The sequence below is a fragment of the Magnolia sinica genome, chromosome 11 (genome assembly GCF_029962835.1).
Source record: "Magnolia sinica isolate HGM2019 chromosome 11, MsV1, whole genome shotgun sequence".
NCBI classification, from domain to species: Eukaryota; Viridiplantae; Streptophyta; class Magnoliopsida; order Magnoliales; family Magnoliaceae; genus Magnolia; species Magnolia sinica.
Window position 1 is genome coordinate 23,797,013 of NC_080583.1, and position 16,707 is coordinate 23,813,719.

At 36.2% G+C, this 16,707-nt stretch overlaps 1 long non-coding RNA gene across 1 annotated transcript; it reads right to left on the bottom strand.

The window, feature by feature from the left end:
• Positions 1–447: 447 nt before the first annotated feature.
• Positions 448–6,068, bottom strand: LOC131218959 (uncharacterized). The gene is made up of 3 exons (XR_009157930.1): positions 5,937–6,068; positions 5,739–5,827; positions 448–793 (listed from the first exon to the last, which is right to left on the bottom strand). It is a non-coding gene; the product is annotated as an uncharacterized LOC131218959 (long non-coding RNA).
• Positions 6,069–16,707: the final 10,639 nt, after the last annotated feature.

Genomic DNA, 16,707 nt, shown 5'->3' on the forward strand with positions numbered 1-16,707 from the left:
AGCTATGGACTAAATCCATAGCAATAGATACCAATTGCTACGAACTATATCCATAGCAATAGATACCAATAGCTACAAATATAGTCTGTAGCAATAGATACCTATAGCTACGGATTATATTCGTAGCAATAGCTTTAACTACCTCATCAATAGCGACGGACCTACTACGGATCATATCCGTAGAAAAAGGGATTTTATCCGTAGCAATAGATACCTATAGCACCAATTATATCCATAGTAATAGATACCAATAGCTACGGACAAAAGCCGTAGCTATAACCGCGGATTATATTTCTAGCTATTTTAAAAAAAATTATAATAATACGACTTGTTTCCATTGCAAGAACCTGCTGTGATTGATAACTCATCTAAACTTAATACTAATATAAATAGTACCTAAAATACAATCAGAAAAAAATGAAACGATACGTTTATTACAAATAGTAATCAAATCATAGAATGAATCCTACATTCACATTTCTAAATAAACAATACTTCACTTTGCTCAACCTATCATAAGAATTACAACTAAGGCGTGCCCTCATGTACAAGAAACAAATACACTCCAACACAGTAAACACCCTCAATATGCATTCAATAATGCTCACATTTTTATAGATTTTTTTTCCTTCAGATGGTTAATTTCAGCAAATGCAAAAGATAGAGTTTCTTCTTTCCTTGAAACTGCAGATGTAACTTCTGTGGACTTCGACATAAGATCACTTTCAAGTTCTGAAACCCTTCCCTTGAGAAAATGAATTTCATCCTCCACTGACTTCTTTAGTTTGTCAGCCTGTAAAAACTAGCATTTGTAGACACAATAAAACAAGCATGCCTTTGTACACATCTCAAAAGAAAGAAAGACAAAAAAAACACTTATATATGAAGAAATAAAAAATGTACCTACAAATCTTTTAAACTATGGCAAAATCCAACATGAGTAATGTGTTCAAACCTAGGATGGACTTTTAAACTCAAAACCTAGGTTTAGGTTAAGGTTATAGATTTACGTTTAGGTTTAGGTTAAAGTTAAGGTTATAGGTTTAGGTTAGGTTTAGGTTAAGGTTATAGGTTTAGGTTTAGGTTTAGGTTGAGGTTTTAAGTTTAGGTTATATGTTATAAGTTATAGCTTTAGGGAATTGAGAATAGGTTAAGGTTTAGGTTTAGGAAATCGGGTTCGGGTTCGGGATGGGGTTTAGGTTTGAGTTTTCAAGTTTAGGTTTAGGTTAGGGAGTTGAGATTAGGATTAGGTGTAGGTTTAGGTTTAAGTTAGGGAGTTGAGATTAGGATTAGGTGTAAGCTTAGGTTTAGGGATTTGAGAATACATTTAGGTTTTAGGTTTAGGTTTAGGTTTTAGGTTTTAGGTTTTGGTTTAGGTTTAGGTTTTAGGTTTAGGTTAAAGTTAGGTTATAGGTTAAGGTTTAGGTTATAGGTTTGTTTAGGCTTAGGTTTAGGTTTAGGTTTAGGTTATAGTTTTAGGTTTAGGTTAAAGCTTTAGGGAATTGAGAATAGGTTAAGGTTTAGGTTTAGGAAATCGGGTTCGGGTTTGAGATCAAGTTTAGTATGGGTTTTCAAGTTTAGGTTTAGGTTACGGAGTTGAGATTAGGATTAGGTGTAGGTTTAGGTTTAAGGATTTGAGAATACATTTAGGTTTTAGGTTTAGGTTAAGGTTATAGGTTTGGGTTAGGTTTAGGTGTAGGTTATAGGTTATAGCTTTAGGGAATTGAGAATAGGTTAAGGTATAGGTTTAGGAAATCGGGTTCGGGTTTGAGAACGGGTTTAGTTCAGGTTTTCAAGTTTAGGTTTAGGTTTAGGTCAGGGAGTTGAGATTAGGATTAGGTGTAGGTTTAGGTTTAGGGATTTGAGAATGCATTTAGTTTTTAGGTTTAGGTTTAGGTTTTTGGTTATAGGTTTAGGTTTAGGTTTTAGGTTTAGGTTTAGGTTAGGTTATAGGTTATAGGTAATAGGCTAAGGTTTAGGTTATATGTTTTAGTTTAGGTTAAGGTTATAGGTTTAGGTTTAGGTTATAGGTTATAGGTTATAGGTTAAAGCTTTAGGGAATTGAGAATAGGTTAAGGTTTAGGATTAGGAAATCGGGTTTGGGTTTGAGATCGGGTTTAGTATGGGTTTTCAAGTTAGGTTTAGGTTAAGGAGTTGAGATTAGGATTAAGTGTAGGCTTAGGTTTAAGGATTTGAGATTACATTTAGGTTTTAGGTTTAGGTTTAGGTTTAGGTTATAGGTTTAGGTTTAGGTTTAGGTTTAGGTTTAAGTTATGTTATAGGTTATAGGTTATAGGTTATAGCTTTAAAGAATTGAGAATAGGTTAAGGTTTATGTTTAGGAAATCGGGTTCAAGTTCGGGATCGGGTTTAGGTTTGGGTTTTCAAGTTTAGGTTTAGGTTTAGGTTAGGGAGTTGAGATTAGGATTAGGTGTCGGTTTAGGTTTAGGGATTTGAGAATACATTTAGATTTTAGGTTTAGGTTTAGGTTTTATGTTTAGGTTAGGTTATCGATCGGTTATAAGTTTAGGTTATAGGTTATAGGTTATGGGTTAAGTTTTAGTTTATAGGTTTTGGTTTAGGTTAAGGTTATAGGTTTAGGTTTAGGTTAAGGTTTAGGTTTAGGTTATAGGTTTAGGTTAAGGCTTAGGTTTAGGTTATATGTTATAGGTTATAGGTTATAGTTTTAAGGAATTGAGAATAGGTTAAGGTTTAGGTTTAGGAAATCGGGTTCAGGTTCGGGATCGAGTTTAAGTTTGGGTTTTCAACTTTAGGTTTAGTTTTAGGTTAGGGAGTTGAGATTAGGATTAGGTGTAGGTTTAGGTTTACGGATTTGAGAATACATTTTGGTTTTAGGTTATAGGTTTAGGTTTAGGTTTTAGGTTTAGGTTACGGTTAGGTTATAGGTTATAGGTTATAAGTTAAGGTTTAGGTTATAAGTCTTAGTTTAGGTTTAGGTTAAGGTTATAGGTTTAAGTTTAGGTTAAGGTTTAGGTTTAGGTTATAGGTTATAGGTTATAGGTTAAAGCTTTAGGGAATTGAGAATAGGTTAAGGTTTAGGTTTAGGAAATCGAGTTCGGGTTTGAGATCGGGTTTAGTTTGGGTTTTCAAGTTTAGGTTTAGGTTAAGGAGTTGAGATTATGATTAGGTGTATGTTTAGGTTTAAGGATTTGAGAATACATTTAGGTTTTAGGTTTAGGTTTAGGTTTTAGGTTATAGGTTTAGGTTAAGGTTTTAGGTTTAGGAAATTGGGTTCGGGTTCGGGATCAGGTTTAGGTTTGGGTTTTCAAGTTTAGGTTTAGGTTTAGGTTAGGGAGTTGAGATTAGGATTAGGTGTAGGTTTAGGTTTAGGGATTTGAGAATACATTTAGGTTTTAGGTTTCGGTTTAGGTTTTAGGTTTTAGGTCTAGGTTAAGGTTAGGTTATAAGTTATAGGTTAAGGTTAGGTTATAGGTTTTAGTTTAGGTTTAGGTTATAGGTTTAGGTTTAGGTTAAGGTTTAGGTTTAGGTTATAGGTTATAGGTTAAAGCTTTAGGGAATTGAGAATAGGTTAAGGTTTAGGTTTAGGAAATTGGGTTCAGGTTTGAGATCGGGTTTAGTTTGGGTTTTCAAGTTTAAGTTTTGGTTAAGGAGTTGAGATTAGGATTAGTTGTAGGTTTAGGTTTAAGGATTTGAGAATACATTTAGGTTTTACGTTTAGGTTTAGGTTTTAGGTTATAGGTTTAGGTTTAAGTTTTAGGCATAGGAAATCACGTTTGGGTTCGGGATCGGGTTTAGGTTTGGGCTTTCAAGTTTTGATTTAGGTTTAGGTTAGGGAATTGAGATTAGGATTAGGTGTAGGTTTAGGTTTAGGGATTTGAGAATACATTTAGGTTTTAGGTTTAGGTTTAGGTTATAGGTTATAGGTTTAGGTTTAGGTTTTAGGTTTAAGTTAAGGTTAGGTTTTAGGTTAAGGTTTAGGTTTTAGGTTTTAGTTTAGGTTAAGGTTTAGGTTTAGGTTATCGGTTTAGGTTAAGGTTTAGGTTTAAGTTATAGGTTTTGGGATTTGAGAATAGGTTTAGGTTAAGGTTATAAGTTTAGGTTTAGGAAATCGTGTTTGGGTTCGGGATCGGGTTTAAGTTTGGGTTTTCAAGTTTAGGTTTAGGTTTAGGTTAGGGAGTTGAGATTAGGATTAGGTGTAGGTTTAAGTTTAGGGATTTGAGAATACATTAAGGTTTAGGTATAGGAAATCAGGTTCAGGTTCGAGATCGGGTTTACGTTTGGGTTTTAGATTTAGGCTAAGGATTTAGGGATTCAGATTTGGGTTCAGGATCGGGTTTAGGTTTAGGTTTAGGTTTTATGTTTAGGTTATGGTTATAGATTTAGGTTTAGGTTATAAGTGTAGGTTATAGGTTTAGGTTTAGGTTTTACGTTTAGGTTAAGGTTATAGATTTAGGTTTAGGTTATAAGTGTAGGTTATAGGTTTAGGTTTAGGTTAGGTTATAGGTTACGGTTTAGGGAATTGACAATAGGTTAAGGTTTAGGTTTAGGAAATCGTGTTTGGGTTCAGGTTCGGATTCGGGTTTAGGTTTAGGTTAAAGAGTTGAGATTAGGATTAGGTATAGGTTTAGGTTTAGGGATTTGGGAATACGTTTAGGTTTTAGGTTTAGGCTTAGGTTATAGGTTATAGCTTTAGGGAATTGAGAATAGGTTTAGGTTTTGGTTTAGGAAATCGGGATCCGGTTTAGGTTTGGGTTTTCAAGTTTAGGTTTAGGTTAAGGAGTTGAGATTAAGATTAGGTGTAGGTTTAGGTTTAAGGATTTGAGAATACATTTAGGTTTTAGGTTTAGGTTTAGGTTTTAGGTTATAGGTTTAGGTTTAGGTTTAGGATTTGAGAATAGGTTTAGGTTATAAGTATAGGTTTAGGTTTAGGGAATTGAGTTTAGGTTATAGGTTCAGGTTATAGGTTATAGGTTTAGGTTAAGGTTTAGGTTATAGGTTTTGGGATTTAAGAATATGTTTAGGTTATAAGTATAGTTTTAGGTTAGGTTGTAAGTTAACGTTTAGGGAATTGAGTTTAGGTTGTAGGTTTAGGTTATAGGTTTAGGTTGTAGTTATAGGTTTTGGGATTTGAGAATAGGTTTAGGTTATAGGTTAAGGGTGTGGTCTCTGCAAATACAGATATAAACACGGCCTGCTCCAATTGGCCAAGCCCTTCCAATGCTGTCCATAGGAAATGGATAGCTTCATCATGGTCATAATAGCGGTTCCCATCTTCCAGGGACCCCCGCTCAACATCCGGATAGCTCCGACGCATATCAGGGTCTGCTCCATCAATTTCGAGTAAATACATAAACATGGCATGTCCAAATGGCCAGGCCCCTCCAATGCTATCCATAGGAAATGGACAGCTTCATCATGGTCATAACAGCGGTTCCCACCTTCTAGGGACCCCCACTCATTCGGATAGCTCCGACGCACATCCGGGTCTGCTCCATTAATTTCGAGCAAATACATAAAGATGGCCTATCCCCGGGATCCACTGAATTCGTCTGATCCAGGGATCCAAGGAAGCTGGATACTATAATTTAGACCATAGTTTTAGCCATCTGAAACGCTAAAATCACTCACACTAACATAATCCGGAAAGGAAATTTCTTTTGCTAAAATATACCAACAAAAGTAAATGGCATTCTTGATTTTCAACTAGAAAGCACAAAATATGAACTGAAACATGAGAGCAGAGAAGTGTTGACTCACTTGTTCACTTTAACCCAAGTAACTTTTGGTGTTTCCTTCTTCTTTTCATCAAGTTCTTCAATCACCTTCTTGATTTTTGACTTATCATTCTATGCAAGAGAAGAATACAGTAAACAAACAACTTCAGACATAAAAAAATTCAATTTTTTTTTTGGTAAAGATGAGATCCTTTACAGGCTGAGAAATACAGCAATATACCTCAATGATGTTTTTCTTGGATAATAAGTCATTGTATTCATCTTCAGCTTTCTCGAACATTGCCATAACTTTTTTGTTGACCCTCTTCTCAAGGTTGAAAGCAATCAATCAGATTAATTGAGATGCATGTCCATTAACATTCTCTTTTTAAAAAATGCAAAACCAAACATCAATTAGGTGTTGAATCATACTATTTCATTGTCATGGAAAAGAAAACATACACAATTTCATAGATCAAGCAAGTTAAATAAAATAGGAACAGAATAACCACTGCAAGTACCTCATTTTCCAATTTTTTCCTCTCAACATTTGCATCACTAATTTTATGTTGAAGCTTTTGTTGCTCCTTGACAATGGCACTGATCTCAGCATCACATTCTTTCATCTTTGAATGACTCAAATCGAGCTCAGATTACGCTTGATCATATTCCTTCTTTATGGAACTAACCTGCAATAGGAAAGGTAATAAAGACGCGTGCATTTTGTGTTTAGCAAAAAGGGTTAGATTGTAAGTTTAAGCACCTTGCTTGTAAGGTTATCTACTTCTACAGTGAGGCTGTTTATCTGTGTCTGTAAAGAAACCAATTGATTTTCCAAGGAAGCATGCTCTTAAATGACTGCGTCCTTCTCCATAATGAGCCTCCCTCTTTCATTTTCAAAGTCATAAATCCTTTCACAATTGAATGCATCGAAATTTAAAAATAAACATGTGTAAGAATGCACCAATTACAATAAAAAGTGTGTACAAGAATGCACCTTGTTGTCTATTGAAGATGGAATTGAATCAGTCTTGTTTTTGTTGGGATTTGTTTTGCCTATGTTGATGTTCAAATGCGAGACACATCCCATGGAAATATCTGTAGTTCCAGATCAAACCTATAAATCAACAGCAAAACAGAAGTGCAGTTTGGGTACGTAGTATCGCACAAGTGAGCAATGTACATACCAGCTGATTTATCCATGAATTCAGGCTCCACTGTAGAAAAACGAGATAAAACCAAAAAACTACCAACTAATCAATGTACATACCAGCTGATTTATCTAGTTATTCGATGTTTTAAGTGGAAATGAACTAACCTTGAGAGCTTTTTTTCCTCATTAGTATGCTGAAATATCGACATAGAGAAAATGCCTCCATTGAAAATGTAGTCCTCAACCAGAGCTTGCATCCTATGAGAAAATGCCATAATGAAATAGATAAATTAAACTTTGAGAATAAAAACATTGGTATGAAGTAAAAGGAATCAGAACAAAGAAATCACTGTTAGGAAAACATCCTACATTTGAGAAACTCACTGATATTGAATTCAATGGAAAAAAACTGCATGGACAAAGAAATCAGAACATCCAAATGCATACTCTGGGGGCTGAGGACAATAATATCTATGACTGCTAGAAGTGCCACCTTTTTTTTCTTTTCCATTTTCTTTTTTGTCAAAAGAATGAGGTGGGTTGGTGATCTTGGTAACATTGGAATGGACAATTGGTTCTGCACCTAGGCGACGTCAAACATATCCATGTCAAGTCCATGAGCTTGATATGTTGACGCATTTGCAGGGCTAAGATTGCATGGGTGGTTTTTGGTGCATTAAAATCATAAGCATATATGATGATTCAAATGTGTGGATTGCAAAAACTCATAGAATATCTATACACATCTAAATCATAATATAAAGGAAAGAAAGCATATCTGAATCACGTGTAGCCAGGCTGCAAGCCCCAGCTTCATCTGCATCCTCAGGCTCAGCAGCAATTTCAGCAATTTCATTTTATTTAACGGAAAATGTAGGGTCTACATGATAGTTAACCAACCTGAAATGAAATACACTCACTACCAGAAAAAATAAATCTGATGACTCAATATTTGAAAAGAAGGTAGCATAAAACCTACACCAAACTGAGGCTTGCATTCCTAAACCTGATGACTCAGCTCAAAATCTCATCGGGTCAACTGAGTCAGCTCGCTGACTTGATGAACCTAAAGACCTACACCAAAGATGTTGAAGAAAGATAGAATGCTATCTTCAATACCTTGTTTACCTTTCTTCTTCTGTGTTGCATTCCGGGAACCCTTATCCCATAGATGTAACATCCAACATATAACTTCCAACCTATTAAGTGAATGTAACATCCAAAACTTTCAATACATTGGTCCATTATGAGGATCACCTAGTGTAAAAATCATCCCATTTATTCATAATATACATGGGTTACACCTAGAAAACAATGCCTTAACCATTGATAAATAGGAGCCCAATTGGCATATTGGTGGAAGTCTAATGGATGGAAAAAGAAAAAGTAGCAAGAAGATGAAATTGAACAAATTTTCTAATCAGAGGTCTAAATTGTTCAAGAATCTATTTATTGGACATGACCAATCTACAGTGGGTTCCACTATTTAGATAGTTTGGAATTGAGCATACCATGTGTACAAATCAGGGGAGCCCTCAGCACCTTAGATGTGATGAAAAGCATAGCACCCTATCATTCCACAAAGTAAAGGATGCGGTACTGCAACATCTATATTACCATTGCAACCTCTTCATAGTCAGTGATGTAGCCGCAGCAACCAAAGCACGTTTAAAGACATTGAGTGTTGATTGGTACAAACCGATGCAACACATCTGAAAGTAATGAGGAACAATGCAACCCCTAGGCAATGAGCAATTACCTGACCATCCATTCCCTTTATGCCCCGCTCCATCTCTTCAATCATAGGGCAAGTGACAAACCCAAAGCCCTTTAAATATCCTGATGCTCGGTCAGTTACCACCCTAGCTGATACATGACAAGATACATATATAATGGCATGAATTTTATTACTCTTATACAAACCTTGAACAACTAACCAAATTTTACTGCATACCTGATTTTGGGCATGCATCAGTTCTACTTTTGAAATTTACTACAATCACAAAATTTTCTTCTAAAGAAAAAGAAATTCCAAATTAATATTTTTCTTAAAAAGAAAGCCAGAAATAAAATAAAACATAAATAAAAATCAATATATATAGGTGTGTTGTGTCCAACTCAAGCAAAACACAAGGACTGCTAATTACATTGGAATAATTACCCCAATGTCAATTAACCCATCAATATCTCATGACAGGTGGCTGTGTCCAACTCACAAGTGAGATAAGAATAGGACCTTCTTGTTCTTATCTCAGTTGTGATTTGTAGCATCAAAAGTGGGAAATGGTAGCCTGCATAAAGGTAGGTTATGTTTTCCACTCTGCCCCAAATAGAAAGTGGGTCAAACCTTAGCCTGTGCTTGGCCCACTTTACATTCGTGAAATGGTCCAACTGCCTTGTGTAGATAGGTCCATTTTGTTGAGATCCTAAGATTGACCATAATTGTATTCTTATGATGCACCTAGAGATTTGAGTAAAAAAATGGCATTAATGTCATAAGAAATGAGCATGAAAGAAAATGAAAATTGGGAGAATATCAGGTAAGAGAGTTGGTATAAATGATTTACCATTGCAACCTCTTCATAGTCATCAATTAATAAAGATAGCTTCTTTAATCCACCACATGAAGTCAAAGCAACTTCCCCTGCTACACCTTGAAACACATTGCACTAGACCTGCAATAAGCTACCAACTGCTTTCCCCAAGTGATTGTCAACAGTAGGCACTCAATCCCATTTATATATAGTAAATAGCTATTTCTGATGGTTTCTGTGGTAAAAAGACATGCACATTTATATGTAGTAAAAAAGGAAAACATGAGTGTATCATTCGTATTTTGTGGAATACATTTGATGGGGCATTGATGGTTTCTATTACCTTGACCTGTCTGACCTTAAACAGTAAAAACAAAAGAAAAAGTGAAAAAAAAACCAGCAAATTTTTAAAAAGACAATAAATACATGATTATATATAAACAAGTTACATACATGTCGTCACAAAAAACATGCTTATAATAATTTCAAGCATGAGCACAAGCAACCTAATCAAGATAAAGAGTAAACCACAATGAATTTAAAAAAAGGCACAAAATGCCCAAAAATGTCCAAAGATGCCCGAATCAACTTTTCTTTCCTTACTCCTTTAAGCATGAGCACAAGCAACCTAATCATGTATCGTTTACAATAAAAATAAAAAAGATAAGAAAAAAATTGATTAAAAAAATCAGTGGAAAAAAGGGGTTAAAACACGAATAATAGGAAAATCATCTAAATGGGCCCTAATAGAACACGCATCAAATATGATTGGGTTAATTGGGGCCCATTACATTGAAAATACAAAAAAGAAGAAGAAACCCAAAAAACAAAAAATGATTATTTATCTGCCTTGCATGTTTTTCCCAATTCCCAAAGTGATTATTTATCTGCCTTACAAAACCAACTCTAATTTACTCTCCTACAATATCAGCAAAAGGTATAGTCAGATGGTAGGTTCCTTTGCTTCAATGTCAATGACAACCCCATGGCATCTTGGGAATCTATAATAGCAAGCAAGTTGTTCATCTATCGAAAAAAATCTGTAGGTGAAACACAAAAGAAACCAGCTTAAATACTACAAAAAATGGAAACAGAATGCACATCATATTAAGACCATAAAGGAATCTGTAATCATATGTCAATTCTTCCCACTACTTGATATCTCTTCTTATAAATATGATTATGCTCATAATCGTGAGCTTTGTCAGCCATAAAACAACAAAAATACAGAAAAGTTAGCCATAAAGCAATGGCAATCTTGAGTTTTCCTGGTTAGTAGTGAGTTTTCCTATGCATTTCGTCAAATACCTTTCTAGCCAAGTCCAAATCATCGGACTTGGCGTAAAATGTAACCAGCACAATGGCAACAAATAGATCATAATTAAAGCCATGCCAAAGCACAAAAGCATAAATCACCTTACCCAACATTGGATGCAGAAGCGGCACCGACGATGAGCTTTCAAGAGGGAGGAGATGGTGAAATTGTCAAATTTAAGGGCGAGTTTGAATGATGTCAGAGACAAGAAGAGCCTAAGGGATTCAGAGTGATGGTCATGTGAAGAATAGGCAATGAGCATGGTGTTGAAAGAGAAGATGTTTTTATGGAGAATTTCGTCGAACACCTTGCGGGCGTGATAAATACGGCCACATTTGGAGCAAATAGAGACAAGTTTTGAGGTGAGGAAGTTGTCAAGGATGACTGACACGATAATGTGGTGGGCATGGATTTTCTTTCCCTGGAAAAAGAGACGGTCAGCGCGGTAAAGAAACAAATAAAAACTACAATAACAGGGGATTGGATGCCGAATCCTATCTCAAGCAACAATGATCCTGAATCCTACCGCTATGGGTAGGCCTTTAAGTATATGTCAATCGCACGATAAAGGCCATCATCCAACAGTTTAGCATCGTCAGGAACGACCCCAGCCAGTGATCAAAACTTCAGCAACTTCAGATGAACATCAAGCGCAACTTCTGAAAAGTACCCATTGATGAGCTTGGCCACCATTTTGAAAGGTACCCATCGAGAGAGAGAGAAGAGGGCGTTCACGGCTGATGCATTGGAGAGAAAGAGAGAGAGGGAGGAGAATGAGAGAGATGGAGTAAGGATCGGGAGGGAGAGAGAGGATTAGGGAAAGAAGCGCTTTCCCAAAGCTCTGATTAGAGAGAGAGAGAGAGACTGAGAGACTGAAAGACGTGTTTGGGCGCAGCTCTGTTTGAGCGCGCGCCCAAATTTCGTGTTTTACTTAACGGACGGATGTAGAAGCTGCGATCAGGGGATCCGTGGGGCCCACTATGACGTATTTCGTTAATCCATTCCGCTCCATAATTTTAATAAATTATTTTACTTTATAACAAAAAATTTCAGGTATATTGAAAGACAAAGTAGACCACACCATAAGAAGCAATAGTAATTTAATATCAATTTTTCCTACTGTGTGATCCACTTGAGCCTTAGATCTAGCTGATTTCTTTTTTCATCCTCTAAAGTAATATTTAAAAATATATAGATGGCTCAGATAGAACATATAGTTTTTCTTAGGCTTCATAGAGCTCCTTACAACACTATTAATTATTAATGTTGTATCAACTTTTTAGCTACGGATTAAAACCGTAACAATCATAGCTAAGGTTTATGTCTATAGCAAAAAAGTAGCGTGGTCTAAATCCTTTGCCCCTTTTTTTGGTAGCTTCGTTCCCTCAATGTTTTAGAAATATCTATATTTTACTTGCTGTAGATAATGTCTCCAAATGGGTTAAGGAAATTTCGTACTAAAATAATGATCATTGCAGGATCATTAGGTTCTTAAAAGAAAATATCTTATCCCAGTTCAGAACTCCTCAAGTCATTATAAGTGATGAAGATCTAATTTTAGTAATAGGCCATTCGAAGCTCTAATGAAGAAATATGACATTTCTCATGAAGTGGGCACCCCTATCATCCTTAGAAAAGTGGCCAATCTAAAATTTCAAATAGGGAAATCAAACAAATTTTGGAGAAAATGGTTACTTGGATCATAAGGATTGGTCACTTGGATTAACCGATGCTTTATGGGCTTACTGTATGACATACAATACCCATATTGGATTGTCTCCCTTTAGACTCGTCTATGGGAAGGTTTGCCAATTGCCTGTGGAGTTGGAGCATAAAGAGTATTGAGTGATAAAGAATTTCAACTTCAATCTTGATAATGCTAGCTCGCTATGCAAATTACAATTGAATGAACTTGAAGAAATCTAGAATGACGCTTATGAGAATTTTAGGATATACAAAGACAAAATGAAGGTGTTCCATGACAAGAACATTCTTCAAAAATCTTTTGAGCAAAACCAAAAAGTCCTTTTGTATAATTTTAGACTTCATACTTTTTCTTAAAAACTAAGATATTGTTGGACTGACCATTTCAAAGTCAAAATGGTTTATCCTCATGGGGCTATCGAGATAGAAAACCTAATGAATAATAATATTTTTAAAGTGAATGGTCATTGTCTCAAACCATTCATTGAGAAATTTGATTAAGAGGATACGTCCAATCCTCTAATTGATCCTATATATCAGAATTGACCTTCTAGTATGATGGAATCCATTCACATTTATTCCTTTCTTAGGATTAGGATTAGGATAGTTCGTTTTAGTTTTGTTTTTGTTTAGTATTAATCCCTTTAGAATGATGAAGACTTCATACCATCTCATTTTCCGTCCTTAGGTATTATCCTTCTAAATCACTCCTCTTTTATTTTTATCGTCTCATGTTGATTTCATTGCATATCTTTTACATTGAGGACAATGTAGATTTTAGGTTACAGGGTGAGATTAGGTGAACTAATCAATATTTTTTGACTTAAGCAAAATTCTTGACAATTTTCAAAATTTTCAGTTTCAAAACTCTTTTTGAAGATGGATATGTTGTGTAATTGAATACATTTGAGTATTATGATAAGATATAGAATATTCTTTTAAAAAATTAAAGTCTAGTTAATTAGTATATTTTTAAATAAATTCTTTAAATGAATTGATTAATAGAAAGTTTAAACATCAATCGAGTCTAGTTCAAAATTCACATTTAAATCATATTCTCTAAAGTTTACTTGAGCTACTAATTTTAGTATGATGATTACTTAAAAGTATTAGGAATTAAGTTTGTAGATCCATATCTACCTTAAGTAAAAAAAAAGAAGAAGAAGAAAATGACTAGCTAGAAAAATAGTGAAATCGAAAATGGTTACCTATTATATGTGTTTTAATGAAAAATCAATAAAGAAGGAAAATAATGAAAATAAGTGTGAAAGCCATCGATATAAAATTAAAAGGCTGGAAAAATAAAGTGAAAAGTAGATAGGTTCGGAATCAGTAACTTGTGTTGATCTGTCTACTTTGAAATAATGATTATAGTTAATGTTATGGGGAGAAGGTTAATTTTTATAGATTATAAGTTAGATTCCACTAAGCACACTAGGAACTTGATGTTTAGAAGCATTATATTGATTCAATTGTTAAAAGAGAACTTAGTTCATTGGTTTACAAGTGATATTAGGTTTTGGATTATCAATATTTTATTCTTATGTCTTTGAATATTACTCATCTGTTTAGGATTGCACAGGATTTCAAATTTAGAAATTTGGAAGATTGGTTTCCATATGTTTTTCTTGGGATAGTAACATGCTGGTTGGGGGTGCGTTGAGAGTGAAATATTATATATTTTTCCCTTATTATGCATTGGTTTTATGAACATAGATGTGCTTAATTGATCTAATTGCACATGTTCTCTTACAAGGTGATTTTGAGAGCTAATAAGGAAATGATGATTAAAGTAAGGATTTAATGGTCAAAGAATTACCAACTGAAAGATTGGATTTATGGAAGTCAAGATTGAAGAATTCAAGAGTCCAAGATCTAAGGAAACTAAGCATGGAAGGAAGAAAATAGAGGAGTCAAAGTGCAGAAAATCAGAAGTATAGAAATTGACCCTTCAATGAGATTGATGAAACCTTCGATGTCATTGAAGAAAGTGTCGATGCCATTGAAGCCAATTCGATCCCATCACAAATTTTTTTTAAAAAAATATGATGTTTTTTGCTGGACATATTTGAGCATTCTTCGATGCCATTAAGGATATGTTCGATGCCATCAAAGTTAAGTTTGATCCCATCGAAGAAGATTTAATAACAACGAGAAATACGCAATTTTGAAAGTTCGTTGCTATACAATTTCTTGATTTCACCCAGACTCTTCGATGAGAGCTTGATACCATCGAACGTTTCATTGAAGCTGTGATGGCTGTGTAAAATCAAGTCAATTTTGAAGCTAGTGCAAATCAAGCCTATATAAACGGATAGTTTAGGAGTTTATAAATAAGAATAAGGGTAGAACAAGTAGAGCAATGAGTTGTGGAGTTTCAAGGAGTAATCCATCCACTTCAATTCTTCGGTTTTAGTTAGTTTTTATATTTTTTTGTTTGAGTTTTAGTTCAATCATGTTTATGGTTGGTTAATCTATAAGGCCGGAATCTTAGTCCGTACCGTTCCTTAGACTCCCACAATCAACTCCATCAAATTTCGGCAACCCACATCTCGTAAACCTGAGTCGACTCGACCAGAGACTTATATCATTGTGACCGCGTCATCGCCGTGGTTCTAACGCCACATCTTGCGCACCAATGTGTTACCCAGGCTAGGAGTTGTGGGCCCGTATTTATTTCGAAGAAACGCAGCGCATTGCAAATCTTGAGAGTTTCTCTACCCAATCCATCACATCAATCAATCTAGTAATAGTCAAGTACACATTCCTTCACAACTCATCCTTCTCTTTCACAAGCCATCCCCAAAGTCAACCCTCATGTCACTCACACCCATCACTCACACCATCCCTTTTATCCTATCACAACTTCTCTCCCTCTCATTCTCTTCATCATTTCCAACCAACCAAGAGTGGAAGTCCAAGCATTTTCCAAGGAGAACCCCTAGTGTGGCCCACTTCCTACCCCCATACTTCTCATCTTAGACATCAATCTTCATCATCATCTGTCTAAGTTGAAGCCAAGGAGCTTAGCATTCCTAGGAGCCTAGAAGATTTGCAATTGGTGGGTGATTTGTAAGATTAGATTGTGTTTTTAATGATGTGCCAAGTGGAGCCTACTGATTAATGGTATGGATTTCACTTTGGAACTTAGGTGTGGCCAATGGCCCACTATGATTCATATGTTCATCCCATGATGGAGCCATTCTCCATGGACCCCATCATGATGTTTATTTTTCCCATTGTGAAAAGGTCATCTATACCTTGCACTTTTGGTAGAAAGGAGATCTCCACCGTTGATTTTTACGATTTAGGGCCCACATGATTTAGGGCTCATTTTGATGTATGTATTGTATTTACATGGCACACCTAGAGAGGGCTCATAGTGGCGGAGACCCTCCCCTCCATCACACGTCTTCTCTCTCTCTCTCTCTCTCTCTCTCTCTCTTTTCTTATTGCAGCCCACCTTGATGAATGGATTAGATCCACACTGTCCGATCATGAGGCCCACATTACTGCTGCCCGTTTTTGGGACAGGCCCTAAATGAAGGAAAATCACAAATATCAGCTGATATAAAACCTTAGTGGGCCACCACGTGGACCCACCTTGATGTGTGCATTGTGTATTCAGTTGTTCAGCAGTGGGCCACACACTGTCCAGCAGCAGCGGCCCACCTTGCTGACTGGCGTGGACGAGGGAGAACATAGATATTAGCTTAGCCCGGCCTAGCTCGTGTGGCCCACGCTGATGTGGGAACCACCATGATTTATGCATTTTATCTACACCATCCACTTGACTAGACGGTGGGGCCCACATACACGTGTGGAGTCCAGCACTGTCCAGCAGGGATGGTGGGACCCCACCATCATGTTTATGTATTTATCCACACCGTCCAATCTGCTGGACAGTGGGACCCACCTTTAATGTATGTGTTTTAGCCATGCTGTCCATCAATTTTCTAGACGTGGGACCCACCCAACACGTGCTACATGTGTGTGGGGGGAGGCACCTTGAGGTATGTGTTGTAGCTGCACAGTCCAGCATAGGATGGTGCTAGGCACACCACGCTGTATGTGTTGTATATCTGCCACATGCAGGGCCCACCGGATGTATTTTAGGCCCGTCTGCCGCATGCAGGGCCCACCGGATGTATTTTAGGCCCAAGTGATGAGGCCCATTGTGATGTATTCAAGGCCCAGGTGATGAGGCCCATTGTGATGTATTCGAGGCCTAGGTGATGAGGCCCACTGTGATGTATTCGAGGCCTATAGGATGTGGTCCATTGTGATGTATTTGCAGCCCATGGGA